Source organism: Thamnophis sirtalis, unplaced genomic scaffold (genome assembly GCF_051295495.1).
Source record: "Thamnophis sirtalis isolate CommonGarterSnake01/CBP01778 unplaced genomic scaffold, rThaSir2_p1.2 scaffold_1, whole genome shotgun sequence".
Taxonomy (NCBI): domain Eukaryota; kingdom Metazoa; phylum Chordata; class Lepidosauria; order Squamata; family Natricidae; genus Thamnophis; species Thamnophis sirtalis.
The window spans coordinates 92,495,748-92,511,024 of record NW_028261381.1 but is presented as its reverse complement, the minus strand read 5'-3'; positions in this window follow the sequence as shown (position 1 = coordinate 92,511,024).

Sequence of the window (15,277 nt, the reverse complement as noted above, 5' to 3'; positions counted from 1 at the left end):
TCATTTTTGAAGGGTTGTCAGAAGACAAACTCTCTCTGAAAGACTTCCATGTCCCATGTCAGTTTTAAAGATATAGATGCAAAAGAAAGAGAAGTAAAGGCTTGATGTTTTTAATGCTAGGACCTGAATAACAGAGAAAGACCATGGATCACTTGGGTGGAATCATTGCCAAAAAAAAGTAGGAAATGAGTTGCCATGTGTGGTAAAAAATTAGATAAGAGTTTGGTTTTATACATCGATTAGTAACTCGATAACAGCAATCTATTCCCCCTAGAAATTCCAGGGATATCAGTTCAGGAAAGTTTGTAGCTTGGAAACCAGAAATAATTAAAAGAGGCAGTCCTAGGAATTGTGATATGTTCAGAATTACCAGATGCCTGACAAAAAGAATATGCGCACTCCTTTTTGTCCCCACACCCTCCACCTAGCAGCATAGGCTTAAAATAAAATATTGTCTGGATTTTGAGTATCTTGGGTTCTCAGGGGCATGGGGGAAGCTCCTGGTCCTGTCGAATTAGATTACTTCATTGATAGAACCCACAACATTCACTTCTTGCTCAGAGGTGGGTTGTTCCCGGTTTGGCCCAGATTGGGCAAACAGATAGTAGTGGCATCAGGAGGCTCTGCTTACCTGTTCCGATGCTACTGCACATGCGCAGAAGCATCACGCATGGGGGAACGTGTCCGAACTGGTAATAAAAATATTAGCAACCCACCACTGTTCCTGCTAGACTTAATGGGGCAGGTAGATGCATTTTGGGTAAGGTTGTCTCTCAAACAATATGTCCCATGCTATAGTCACCTGGATTTACCCCTGGATTCCTGAAGATTCCAACCATTTACCAGCCACTGTTTAAAAACTAATCCCATCCTTTTAGTATTGGTTGTACTAATATGTTTTTGTGCAGGGCTGATACTTTGTCTTCTTGCAGTTTACTTTCATTCTTTTTGTCTAATATCTTTCCTTTCTTCTAAGTTCATTTCCCCCAAAAAATTTATTTACACTGTCAAATGATGGACCAAATAATAGTTCACATTCAGAATATTTTATTCTTCAGTAATTCTCTATTTCATTACAAACATTCAGATCCATCATGCTTTTTTCCACATAAATGCATGGAAAGATATTTGAACTATATATTTCAGACAGACTTTTTCAATCATATTTTTTATTCTATTTCCATTGATATGGATGAAATGGCTTGATTAAACTATGTATTTTAAACATAGACCTTTTGCTAAGCAGATAGGCTCATCAGTCACCATTCTTATTTATTCTTGTATTTCAAATGGCCCGTCACCTTTGCAATGCTCTGCCTTCTATCTAGCCATCCATTATTATCATCTAATAAACTCACTTTTTCCCCCCCATGGAATCACATTCAATCAAAATGTTGTGCAATTTTCCTTGAACTTGTTCCTGATTCTTCTACGATCAAAATGAACTGATAAATAGCATACAGCTCTTCACAAACTTTCAGTTACTAAAATTTATATGATGTCGTATCATTCTATATGGCATCAATCCATTCATTATGACATATATTTGGCCCCCTCATTTATATCTAACTTCCACATTTATAGGTGTGAGTGTGTATGTGTGTAAGTTATACAAACACACACCCACACAAATTAACTCCACAGCACATCTGCTTCCACTTCATTTTCATTCAGAACTGTAACATCTCTTCTTTTTCTCCTATGATGTATTCAGAAAGCTATTTTAACATGCATTCTTCCTAATTTCAGCAAAAAAAAAAATTAAATAAATGTTCATATAAACTGTGATGCACTCATGACTGAGCTTTACTAGATCTTAGCAGCAAGGTTGGTTGTTGTTGTTACAATTTTTAATGTACATCAATATATGGTGATGATTGGTAAGTTCCCTGCTGTCTTTTCCATCCAGTGCCACCTATTAGGAGAAAAAGCAACTATCAATGTCTCTACATGGGATATGTAGAGCAACTAGTCCATTTGTATTTGTTTTTTGCCATAAGACTGTCACTTTACTTAGAAATTAACAGCATAGTGCTATCTGAAAGAAACCAGAGAAATACATAGTGCCATTCACCTGAAATGCCTTGTGTAGAACAGCCAGGGATATAACATCTTTTCATATGACTATTGATCTCCCAGGTTTCCAGGAGATCTCTAGAGAATGAGAGCCAGTGTGGTATAATAGTTAAAAGTATTGCACTAGCCCCAGGGGAATCCAAATTCGAATCCACCTTTAGTCACAGTAATTGGTGTCGTTAGGCCAGTCATTCCCTCTTAGTGAATTCTACTTCATACACCTGTTGTTGGAAAATATATGGGGAAACACCCTGTACATTGCCTTGAGCATGAATGAAAAGATTTTATATATATATATATATATATATATATATGTGTGTGTGTGTGTGTGTGTGTGTGTGTGTGTGTGTGTGTGTGTGTGTGTGTGTGTGTGTGTGTGTGTGTATCAGTGGTGGGATTTAAATAATTTAACAACTGGTTCTCTGCCCTAATGACCATCTGGATAGGTGGGGCTCGGTGGTTATGTGACTGGGTGTGTGTGGCCAACTCAAGGTCACTCAGGTCGATGGATGCTTTGCCTTAGCTGTTACAATGTAATAAGGGTTAACCGGAGAGGCAGTTTCTGTAAGCAGGTCAATAAAGATTAAGCTAGAAACAACACTAGAATGTTTTCTTCCTGCCTTCCTTACAGGATTAGCCCTGTAAAGTGGGGAAAAACAAAAGGAGATTTCTTCCAATAATGGGTTCTCTGAACTACTTAGAAAGTTACCAACTAGTTCTCCCGAATAGGTGCGAACTGGCTGAATCCCACCACTGGTATGTATGTATGCAGTGATGTGCGGTGAGGTTTACACCTGGTGAGGCTCAGCTGGGTATCCTTTTGCGAAGCAGCTCAGCAGGGCAGCGGTCGGCCTCGGCAGGGAGGGGATTTGCATCGCGGGAGCAGCCAAGCGCCCGGGTCTGCAGCAAAGGCGCTTGGCGACTCCTGTGATGCAAAGTGCCCCAATGCCACCGCCCACCTGCTGCCCCGGCCTGCGGCCGCTGCTTCTCCAAGCTCCGCCGCTGGAAATCCCGGATCGCCTCTGGGGGAAGGCTGGGTGAGAAGCGGAGTGAAGCTTCTCCGCGGCCTCTCGGCACTATGCAAAGGCTCTCGCAGGAGCACGTGCCAGCGGCCGGCGGCCCGGAGCGGCCCCGGCTGCGAGACAAGGCAGCGCTTAAAGCAGCCGCTGCCGCTTGTCTCACAGCCGGGGCCGCTCCGGGCCGCCGGCCGCTGGCACGCACTCCTGCGAGAGCCTCTGCGCAGCACTGGGAGGCCGCGGAGAAGCTTCGCTCCACTTCTCACCCAGCCTTCCCCCAGAGGCGATCCGGGACTTCCAGCGGCAGAGCCTGGAGAAGCAGGCCCGGGGCAGCGGGTGGGCGGCAAGGCACTTTGCATCGCGGGAGCTGTCAAGCGCTCAGGTCTGCAGCAAAGAGCGAACCTCCTCCTTCTCCCCCACTCCTCTCTCCTCTGAAGCACGCCCTCCGAAATAACCCGCCCAATATAAGCGTGCTCAAGAAGACATGATTCGCTGCTTCCAGATCAGGAGGTGGGAGAATTAGTGCCTCTTTTGCATCTGAACTTTTTTGCCTTTTAACTCTTTCTTAACTTTTCGAAGGTGAAAAATTCCTTATGGAAAGGAGGCCCCGAGTTCTCTCACCTCCTGCTTTGGTTAACACTAAGCAGACACCAAGCCACTGTGACCTGGAATCTGGTAGCAACTATCTTGGCTTTAATTATTAAAAAAATATATTTAAATTTATTTCTTTTTCCTGAGGAGACTGGTGAGGCTCCGCCTCCCTTGCCTCTAGTGACTGCACGTCCCTGTATGTATGTATGTATGTATGTATGCATGCATGCATGTATGTATGTATGTATGAATGAATATGTGGGAAAATACTTGAATACTTTCATCAGACCCTTTAAGTTGCAGATGTCTGCATCCCAAGTAGTTATTGGTGCTAGCAACATCCCCAAAAGGAGAAAAGGAGAAAGGATTCCCCCACATCTGAAGCAGCCAGTCTTTACATCCTGAGTTCCCTTCCCCCTTCTCCACCCTTTTTGCTTTGGTGCCCATCTCAGCCACCCCAGACTGACACACCCTGTTTTTTCTCCTCACCTATTTGGTTAAAGTACAATCTTTGAACAGATCTGGCTGGAAAGCTTTTGCCATAATTCAACACACACCCCTCACTCAAGGCCTGATCCTTGAAGTCAGCTCTGCAAGTCCCCCTCCTTGGGTTAGGTTGTCTTACCCACATCTCTGGAAGACGGAGGAAGACAAGGAAAGGTAGCAGTAAAGAGTGGAGAAGCTTTGATTGTCTGGAATGATAAACCTTGCATTACCTTCCCTCAAAAACAATAATCCCTCTGGGAATACTTCAAATGCTTTAATGTTTCCCCAGCTGGATTCAAGACAATTATTTTCTGTTCCTATCTAATGAAACATTTTTATCACATTTCAAGTAAGAAAACAGGAAACATGACCAAAAACGGTTAGGTTTTTTCCCCCTCTTTTAGTTGAACTGATTTAATTAGCAAAACTAAGCCTGGGGTTTATTTCTCTGCTTTTTTTACCATCTACTCCCACTTCTTTCGGTTGCCCAGAAATTTATTGTTAGCTGTCTACAGTGGATACAACTTTCTCATTACCTTCACTTTCTTGTACACATTTTTCATCTCTCTAAACTAGACTTGTTGCCTTTCTCTGAGATTTTAGTAGACTATATAACTAACAGGGAAGTTAATTATGTTGCAAGTAACCTGCTGAGCTATATTAACAGATCACCCAAGGGAGGAAAGAGACATTTGGTTGGGTGAGAAAGTGTGCATGGATATGAAAAAAAAAACCAAAATAATTTTACACCATCCCTACAGAATCCAGTTTGTAGGGGCGGGGGGATATGAAAAGTTAAGCAACAAGTAAATCCAAAGGGGAAAATCCAGATCCTTTCAACTGAAGTGCCTCACCTATAGAAGTCTAGGAGGTCTAGTGAGCAATAAAATGAAACTCTTTATTTTTGTAGAAGAATACCTCTTTCAAGAATGAAGTTTTCATGGGGATATTGATCTTTTTTCTGAGTTGCCAATCCTCATTTCTGTTATTTAAACTTGCAAGGGGTGAAGAAATGAGCCTGTAGAAGTCCAATCTTTCTCACAACCAGAACAACGTGGCAGCAGAATTGCAGTGCCCTAAAACTGAAAAAGGAAGGAAGAATGCTTGCAGCATTTATTTACCTGGCCAATAGGCACCAAACAAACCACAAATTCAGATCTTGGCGTTCCCATGTTCATCACTGATCACTCCTAGATTGTCTACATGGCAAGATCTGTGCACAAGAAAAAGGAAAACTCCACTTCTACAGAGGAACAGCTAAACTAGGTTCTAGACAACCCTCTGAAACACAGTTAGCAAGGGAGTCTCATGCTGTTTCATGAGGGATATGAGCAGGGGTGGTATTCACTTACTTTCCCTAACAGTTTGCAAATATGAGTGTGCATGTGCTCAGCCTTGCATGCATGCATGCGGCTTGAAAACATGCCTAAATAGGACAGCATAGAGCCAGGGCAGGTGGGCGGATAGGCGGGTCCATCCACAATTTCCACTACTGGTTTGGGTGAACTGGTCCAAACCGGCTGACTACCACTTCTGGATATGAGGATTAGTTTTACAAATGCACATTTTTGTCTTATTTTTATATTTGTTACTACAAAAACTTTCTCTTCTGTTCCCTTCTTACATTACAAATTCATTTTTCCACATATCAGGGTTGTCAACAGATGGATACCATGAATATGTACATCAAGGCTGTCATCTAATGCTTTTTAGAAAAAGAACAAGGAAAATATGTTACCAACCATACTCATTTCTCTGATATATGCAACATTTCCTGCTAATACAATTGATAGGGACATAATTTCTGTCAGTTTTGGCAGATTTTGGACAGAGTGCCAGAAATTCAACAAAAGGTCAATATCACACCAAGCACATATGTACACTCTTCTATGCAAATTAGAATCTGTAATCTCAAGACTATCTTTCAATATTGTTGCTTCCAACTCACCAACTCAAATAACAAAGCTGGTTAAATATTCATGTACAGAGTCAGTCTAACGCAATTAGACCACATTTTAAAATGTTGTCTATGAAGTCCTATCAATCTAAATAAAAATAAACTAAATAAAGCAATATACTTCTGACCATTTATTCTACCTTCAGTACACTGAACTAAAATAAATGTTATTTTTTATTCATCTTGTGAAGGCACAAAATTGAAAAAAGATGACATAGCTCAAAAACTGTGTATTATTTCAATAAAAGATTAAAATATATAACATCTAGATAGGAAGAACAAAATTAATTAGTATGAATATATCACTTAATGACAATTTATATGTAACATAAATTGTAAAGCATTTTTTAAATATTATAAAATATAAAAAGGAATCGATTTGAACATCCTTTTCAATTTTTATATTAGTTCATTACTTAAACACATTACTGATCCAGCTCCTACCATCATATCCACCAGCAAACTTGGCAATGGAACTTCACTTGTTTCATTTTAAGCAGACAATGAATCTAACCTCCCTATGACATGAAAAATAAAAAGTATTCTACATATACTAGACAGATATTTTAGCATGATCAACTCATTACTGAAACATCACATGTCCTCTACACTATTTTTTTAAATAATTTTTTATTTTAAACACATAAACACATCAACAAAAACAAACACATAACTTAAAAACAACATATGAACAATAAGTTCCATCGTATATCATACCGCAGTTCTGAATTGGTTTCTTTGCAGTTAATGTTTTCCCTACTATACATTTCTATCTTTCATTCATAATCTCCTTATTCGTTATCCATTTTTATGTACATTTCTTTATTTATTTAAACTTAGCTACTTATGACCAAATATTATTTACCTATATTATGCTTTATATTTTTACTGTCATTTATTCTCTTACATACAGTTATAGATATACATTCACATAATTATTCTTTTTCTTTGCCATTCTTATATTATTATTATTCCATTTGAAAGGTTATAAGGTATAGTTTAAAATGCTTTGTTTACCATCCTTCCCACCTGTTAAGACACCACCTTGTTTTCTCTTTCTTTTCTTTTCTCCCTCCCTTCCTTCTCTACTTCCTTCCTTCTTCCTCTCCATCCCCTTCTTCCTTCCCTTACCTCTTCCCTACTCCTACCCTTTTTCTTCTCCTTCCTATCTTCTCTCCTTCTCTTTCTTTCTCTTCCTCCCTCCTCTTCTTCTTTTTCTCTTCCTTCCATCCACCTTCTCTTACCCTTTTCTTCTTCCTTTACCTCTCCTCCACACTTCTTCTTCCTCTCCCACTATCTCTCCTTCTCTTCCTCTCTCTTCTACCCTCCACTCCTTTCCTTTCCTTTGTCCCTCCATGGTTTCACCACCATGAATAATGAATGGATATTAAAAAGCAACAAACAACTCTGTCCTTGAGGGACTGGTGAAGAAGACATCATAGACCATGTAATATGTCCATGCCAATAGTCTGGCAATATTAATTGTACTCTTCTGGAGAAATTTTATGGACAGGAAGTTCAAATATGTCTTCTCAGATATGCATATCTCTATCGCTTGAATAAAGTTTTACACTAGCACTAATAGCAATAGCAGTGGACTTATATACCGCTTCATAGGGCTTTCAGCCCTCTCTAAGCAGTTTACAGAGAGTCAGCATATTGCCCCCAACAATCTGGGTCCTCATTTTACCCACCTCGGAAGGATGGAAGGCTGAGTCAACCCTGAGCCGGTGAGATTTGAACCGCTGAACTGCTGATCTAGCAGTAGCCTGCAGTGCTGCATTTAACCACTGCGCCACCTTGGCTCTTCACTCCTCACTAAGCCTTCTACATCATCAGTGAGACATAAAATGCTTCAACATTATAAAGGTTATTGATCTTTTTAAGTTTTATTTTGATTGCATAGTATTCAACCTGAATTATTTCTTAATCATGCTTACTACCGTACATATATGCCTATGCATAAACATGCACATTGTAAATATGCTTTTGGGGTGCTACTGTGACTCAATATTATTTTTGATACATATTTCTTTACTTTCTTCATTATTCTTCATTTTTATGACATTATATGAAAACCAACAGCAATGCAAGTTCAATAGAAAGACAAAATAGTTAAGAAAACAGACTCTATTGTGTTCATTAGTGATACTTCCATTCTCTGCAAAATATTTTGTTTAATCAATGTAATGGTACAAATCATTTTAGCTATTACCATGATGCCAATTTGTTTATCAAGTACAGACTTTTTTAAAAAGTATGGTATGGCACTATTGTCCACAGGTTAAAAAAATAGATATTTTGAATGAATATTTTTGTAATTGCCAATCAACAGTAGTGTGTGTTGGCTCATTCTGACTTCCATTATGCTAAACTACTAGACTTACTTTGACAGTAAGGTGGGCACCATATAAAACAAACAAATAAATATTGTGAGAAAAAGTTATCATAAATAGATTGATTTTCTTTGAATGGTTCCATTCTTCTTCTGTTTTTAAAACACCAATGCACAATGCACAAAAAAGAATTCACAGTTAAGGTACTCATAATGCATGAGGTTTGACAGAACCAGCCCAAACTGCTGGTGATATAGTTGCCAAGGCTGAATTACATCAACAATATTTATACAACATGACTTATTCAAGAAAGGAAAAGAATTCTAGGTGAAAACCCAGAAAGCACTCCTGGGAAATATATTGACTCAGAAAATAATACACAATAATTTACTATGTAATATAAAAGGTCTGATTGTTTTTGTATTACTGTACCACAAAGGATTGTTTCATGGTGCACTGTCTTGACTTTGGAAAAAAAATTGTTTTGAAAGCTTTTACACAAGTTTTTCTAGAAACTGTGTTATTCACTAGATAGTTTTCCTAGAGATAGCAGTTGGGAGACTATATTACACCTTCTTCCTGAATTTCTTTTATTGTTCAGGCAGTATTTATCATAGCACATTCTTTCTCAATAAAGTTCAGAGTTTAGCTGTTTTTTAATTGGCAATATCATTAATATGGGCTTTAGAATGCATACATTTCTGTGAACAAAAGTGATGTCACACATCACCTATTTTTGAATGAAGAAGCAGGGCTTTTGGAAGAAACTTTATCCTTTGTCAAAGAGCTGACAAAGAATTTTGAAGGAATGTTGAACTTAAGTCAGAAAGCAGTAAAAACAGCTGGAAGTAACCTTTTAGCTAATCAAGACACAAATGAGCAATTAGCCAAATTGGACTTGAAGAAGATTGGCAAATTGCCTACTCCATGAGGGTAACAGTGCCTAAAAGTGGAATCTCAAACTTTTTGGTGCATGGGGCTGGAGGAAGATGGAAAAGTGGGGAAAAAACAACAAGGGCTATTTTTCTTGATATCAGTGATGTGCAATAGCTTTACCGGGATTTTCAAGTATACATTTTCAGCATTATCAATGCTGTATTACTGGTTTCAAACACCATATTTTTTGGTGTTCTTATACTATTTGTGTTCCTGTTACAGCTCCTTGAAAGTGCAACCTCGCTGAATTTACAGCATTTGGTTCACAATTATCTCAGACTTATCAGTTCATTTCAGCTTAATTACTATTCTGTAAATAGAACTTTGGCCTTCCTCAAGGTTTGCCTCTTAGTTAAACACCCAGAGAACTCCAGTTTAGGGCAGGATAAAAGCCAAAAGAAGTGGCAGATTCTTAAAGCCTAGAAATCTCCTTGTTCAGGAATTAAACCATCCATCTCTAAAGTCTATTGTTGAAAAGACAAACAAACAGCAACCTTTCATGTTTTCAGGTAGCAATTTTCTTGCCTTATCTGGAAATGCCCTAAGGATGCCTTTGGGGTTTCCAACATAGAGTGGGTTTTATAATATTGACTTTGATTCAAAAAATTGAGTTGCAATGGGGGAAGAAGCATATTTTAATTTGGCAATACAGTGAATGAAAAACAAGACGGCATCATATCCCTTCTGAAGGTGGAACTGAAGAAAGGTCAGCAAAAATGAAAATACCTGCTTCACCAAATGCTTCATAGTATCTAGATAGTTCTTGTGGAGGCAATTTGTCATAGGAATAAAAGAAACAGAATAGAATGTGCCACTGAAACTCTCTTGTTTAAATAAAAATGTAAAGCATGTCTTTACATTTTTTAAAAAAGTGTATCATTGATTTATCTCATTTCCATGAATAACACTTGCTTCTCAGTTGAAAGGAATATGAAAGGAAATGGTTTGGAGATGTTGATTGATGTTTCTTATTGATCATGATCATTTGATTTAATTGACCAAAGTTAGGCTTTTTATCATTGTAGTGTTGACTGTATAGAAACTAAAAAAACAAAACCACCTACATTTTTTTAACATCAGATTTCAGATAAAATTTAAGGATGCAGAGAAACTTGGCCTAAAGCCATAGCTGTGTATTGTGTTCTCTCTCTGCTGATAATTGTAGAAAGACAATATGTATGTACAGTATGACATAGTTGTGCTACTTGGTTTACTGTTGTAAGCAGTGGCCACTTGGTGCCAGAAGCATAATGTCTGGCCTGCAGGCTACATGGTTTTTGGATGGAGAAAGTTTATTTTAGGTGCCTACGTGAATAATAGAATCTTTAAGAGAAACGAAGCTCTTCTATTTATAGTTTAATTTGGATTATGAACAAATGCATGGACATTACAACTAGGCAATCTGTTTGGTGCAGGTGCATGGTTTGTGATTGCTTCATAAATAAGGCATTGTACAGCAAACAAAGAAAGAAACTTGAAAAAAGGCAGTTATAGCTCGTTGGTGCCCAACAAAATCAATAACAAAACCTGAGATATAGCCATTGGTGGGCAGTTGGCAAGAATGACTCACCAAATTAGGGTGGCAATTGAATGTCTGGTGAACTGGAAAAGGAAGGGAATAAGAATTTTCCAGGTTACAGAATCTGAAAATATCAAAGCAAGGTTTTGGGACAATAACAGTTTGTTAAAGGGGAACAAGATGAAAGGACACTGAACGAAATCAAAAGCTCTCTGGAAAAAAAAATTACAGTGAGCATAAAGGTTATGCATGTCATCTAGCAATAAATATACACAAGATACTGAAAAGGGCAAAGCAAATGGATAGAGAAGTGCAAGTACAATCCAAGAATAGAGGAACTATCTAGCAGTTGTTATTTGAAGCACTTGGACTGCACTACACTTGTTGAGCAAAATACAAACACAGCTAGAGAAGCAAATGACATTAATATTTCATAGATGCACATTCGTGGGGAGACTCAAGCTGAATAATGAGGATTTGATTTAATGACAAAATAAACAGGACTGAAAATCAAAACCAATGCCAGTTTAATGTTTGGGGGAAAATACACTTCCATCCTAGAAACAGAATTGTCATATAATTCAACATCAATTTGGAAAACACATTAAATTAGACTGCACGTTTTAAGCAGCAAGACCCAATTTGGCAGTCCTGAAGGCCAGAATGAAGGTTATTGGTGATCAAACAAAGCAAAAGGAATAGTGAATGTATATGAGGGCTGAAAACACATTTTAGAGTAAGCAGTTGCTTTTCCCATCTGCTCTTGATAGAGTAAGGGACATGGTGGCTCAGTGGCTAAGACACTGAGCTTGTTGATCAGAAAGGTTGGCAGTTTGGCTATTTGAATCCCTAGTGCCGCGTAATGGAGTGAGCTCCCATTACTTGTTCCAGCTTCTGCCAATCTAGCAGTTCAAAAGCATGTAAAAATGCAGGTAGAGAAGAAAGAAGGGAAAGGAGAGGAGGATGGAAGGAAGAGAAAGAGAAGGAGAGATAGTAGGGAAGGAAGAGAAAGAGTGGAGGAGAGGTAAGGGAAGAAGAAAGAGATAAGGAAAGGTGGGTAGAAGGGAGAGTAAGAGAAGGAGAGGAGGGAGGAAGGGAGAAAAAAGAGAAAGAGAGAGAGTAGGAGGGGGAAGAGAGAGGGTAAGAGTATGAGAGAGGTAAGGGAAGAAAGAAGGGGAAGGAGAGGAGGTAGGAAGGAAGTAGAGAAGGAAGGGAGAGAGAAAAGAAAAGAAAGAGAAAATAAGGTGATGTCACAATAGATGCTTGGGATGGTAAACAATACAACCCAAACTGTACTCTATAATCTCTTAAATGGAATAACAATAGTATAAGATTGGCAAAGAAAAAGAATAACCATATGAATGTTTACCTGGAACTGTATGTATATATAGCACATTAGAGATAAACAATATTTGGTCATAAATAGCTAAGTATAGAAAGGGAAAACACTAACTGCAAAGAAACCGATACGGAACTGCTGTATGATACATGATGGAACTTATTGTTCCTATGTTGTCTTAAGTCATGTGTTTGTTCTTGTTGATGTGTTTATGTGTGTAAAATAAAAACTTTAAAAAAATCCAAGAAAAATATGGATCACCTTTAGTGGGATGGTAACAGTGTTCCATTAACCTTTGGCATTTAGTCATGCCAGCCACATGACCACGGAGATGTCTTCAGACAGTGCTGGCTCTTCGGTTTTGAAATGGAGATGAGCACTGCCCCCTAGAGTCAGGAATGACTAGCACATATGTTTGAGGGGAACCCTTACCTTTACCTTGCTAGACCATCTAGCAAAGGATGGCATTTACTTTGTAATTTAAGTAAGTGCTTCTCATATTTTATAAGAGAACCATGTATATTTTTTGAAATAAATGCTTCATTACTTGTGGAAGTAGACCTGTCTTTTTCCAAAGTCTCCACATTAGTAGTCTGTATGAACTCTGCTGAGGCAAAGTGGCTTTTCATGGACATTTATGTGGAAATGGGTAAGAAGACAAGCCAGCCATGAATAATCAATAATTGCTTCAAAGAAGTGAAAAGGAATTTTGGGTAAGCTGGGCAATTTTCATCCTGTGTCATTCTCCCCATTTAGGGGAAATTGTTGAGAAAGTGTTGGAATGCAGCTTCAGAATATGCAAAAAGAAATGGATTACTGGATACCTTTTATTTAGGGATCAGACTTGGTTGTAGCACTGAGATAGCATTGGCAGCACTTTTGATGATCTCAGGAGGGTTGATAACGGTATCCATCTTGGCCACCTTGTATCACTTCTCGTACTTTTAGTGGGAAGGACAATATTGTAATGGTTCCCTTCCTTTCTCTGAAGTTGATTCTATTCAGTGTTGTGCGGAGGAGAAGTCCAGTTCTAAGTGCCTAATGTGCGTGGTTCTACAAAGCTCTTGTCTTTTCCTGTTGTTATTTAAGATCAACTGTTAAATACATTTATTTGATGCTTCCCAATAATACATCTCTACTCTGAATAATCAAATGAAGCCATCGAGATACTTTCCCACTTTCTAGAGCAGGGGTGTTAAACTTGCATCATCATGGCAGCATCAAATGACTTATTGAGTCCCCCCCCCTTTGCTAAACTGGGCATGGGCATGGCCAGCACATGACACATCTGCCTGCAGGTCGTGAGTTTGACAGCCCTGATCAAGAGGCAGTGGGAGCTTGGATGTGGAAGAATAACTTGAGGCACAATCCTGAAAAGACCAAGCAGGTATGAATTTTGGAAGCTCCCAAATCTTGGGGGAATGTAATTTGCATCTCAGTATGAAGTTGCACTCTCCAAATAGTTAGCATATAAGATGGAGGTCCTCTTACATCTTTGCCACCTGGTTCAGTAGCAAGTGGTAGTCATGGCTAAAATTGCCCTTGCACAGCTCCTTTCAGAATACCAATTTCGTTCATTCTTTGACCTGGATGTCTTGTTCATTTTCACTTATGTTTTGGCCACCTCATCATTGGACTAATACAATGTAGCTTTGATTTGCAATATACCATACAGAAGTTGGAACTAATTGGAATGGCAGTGACAATAATTCAGGCATATCCATGCTCTAGGTTTACTTTTTTTAAAATGTTATCTAATGGGACCCTGGAAACCTGATTGTAGGATAAAATACCGTATTTGGTGATATATATCCTGTGGACAGTCTACTTCCCAAGATTAAGATGACTTTGATTTTCCTGCTCTTTTGTGGAGCATTAAAGATCTGGTTTCCCTCCCAAAGTTAGCCTTAAGTTTTGGCTAAGCCAATTTGGTGTCATAATTGTTTGGCTTGTTGGGTTTTACTCTATGTGCAAAATAATTATATTATTTCTTTTTAATCATTGGTTATTTTATTGATAGAAACCCAGAATCACATATTGAGCAGGTGTTCATATAAATCCATATTAAAAATTAATCAATCATAACCCACAGCTTCTCAAAAGTTAAGCTCTGGTCTTTGGATAAGTTGCCTGAAATGAATTTCTAAGGCTTCTTGAACAATGGCAAGGACACTGAAACTTGTTTCAACTGGAGGTGTCCAATGCATAGTCATATAATAGACATTATCAATTTATTATTTTGTTTTAGTTGTCAAGGATAAGAAGGTTCACTTCCCCCAGCCCTACAATAAGAAAATCTTACATTTTCAGAGTACTTTTCAAACCATAAGGCAGGTGCTTCTCATTGACATTCTATAATCCCAAGTGGTATGTTAGACATAAATATTAACCTCTCTTAGGTTTTCAAAATAAATGGAAGAACCAACCTTAAAGATAAATACTAAAGTTGATACAATATGCAAATATGTGATTCCTCTTTGTCATCCATCAATTAACATTTTTCTCCAAAACACTGCAGACTATTTGATCAAAAGTATGCTTACTAGTGGCACAGGAAGGTCTGTAAAAGTTAGCTCTTAAAATGAGATTTATCCTGGATATCATTCTATTACAACTACAATCTTATTGAATCTAATATAGTTGAGAGAGCTATTTTAAGGGAAACATAAAGAGCATAATCTTCTCATGAACCAAACTCTTTAGAAACTCCTAGAGTTTATTCCTTTGAGAATCAAACAATGTTTTGATTTGATTTTTTTTCAAAGCCCTTTATGGTGCTTCATTAATTCTATCTTTAAGTGATTTAAAGCACATTATAATCAGCATGTCAGAAAACATAAACAGCACCATCAATGCCATCCACAGATACTGTAGTATCTCTTAAATAATGCAATGTTCTATCAACTATTCAAAAAAAGAAGAAATTATAATCAAGACTTCTCAAGTGCTAAGTACTATTTGCATTTTATTTTATCATTTGCAAATTTCCTATTCCTTCTGCAGCATTATTATCATAGATTA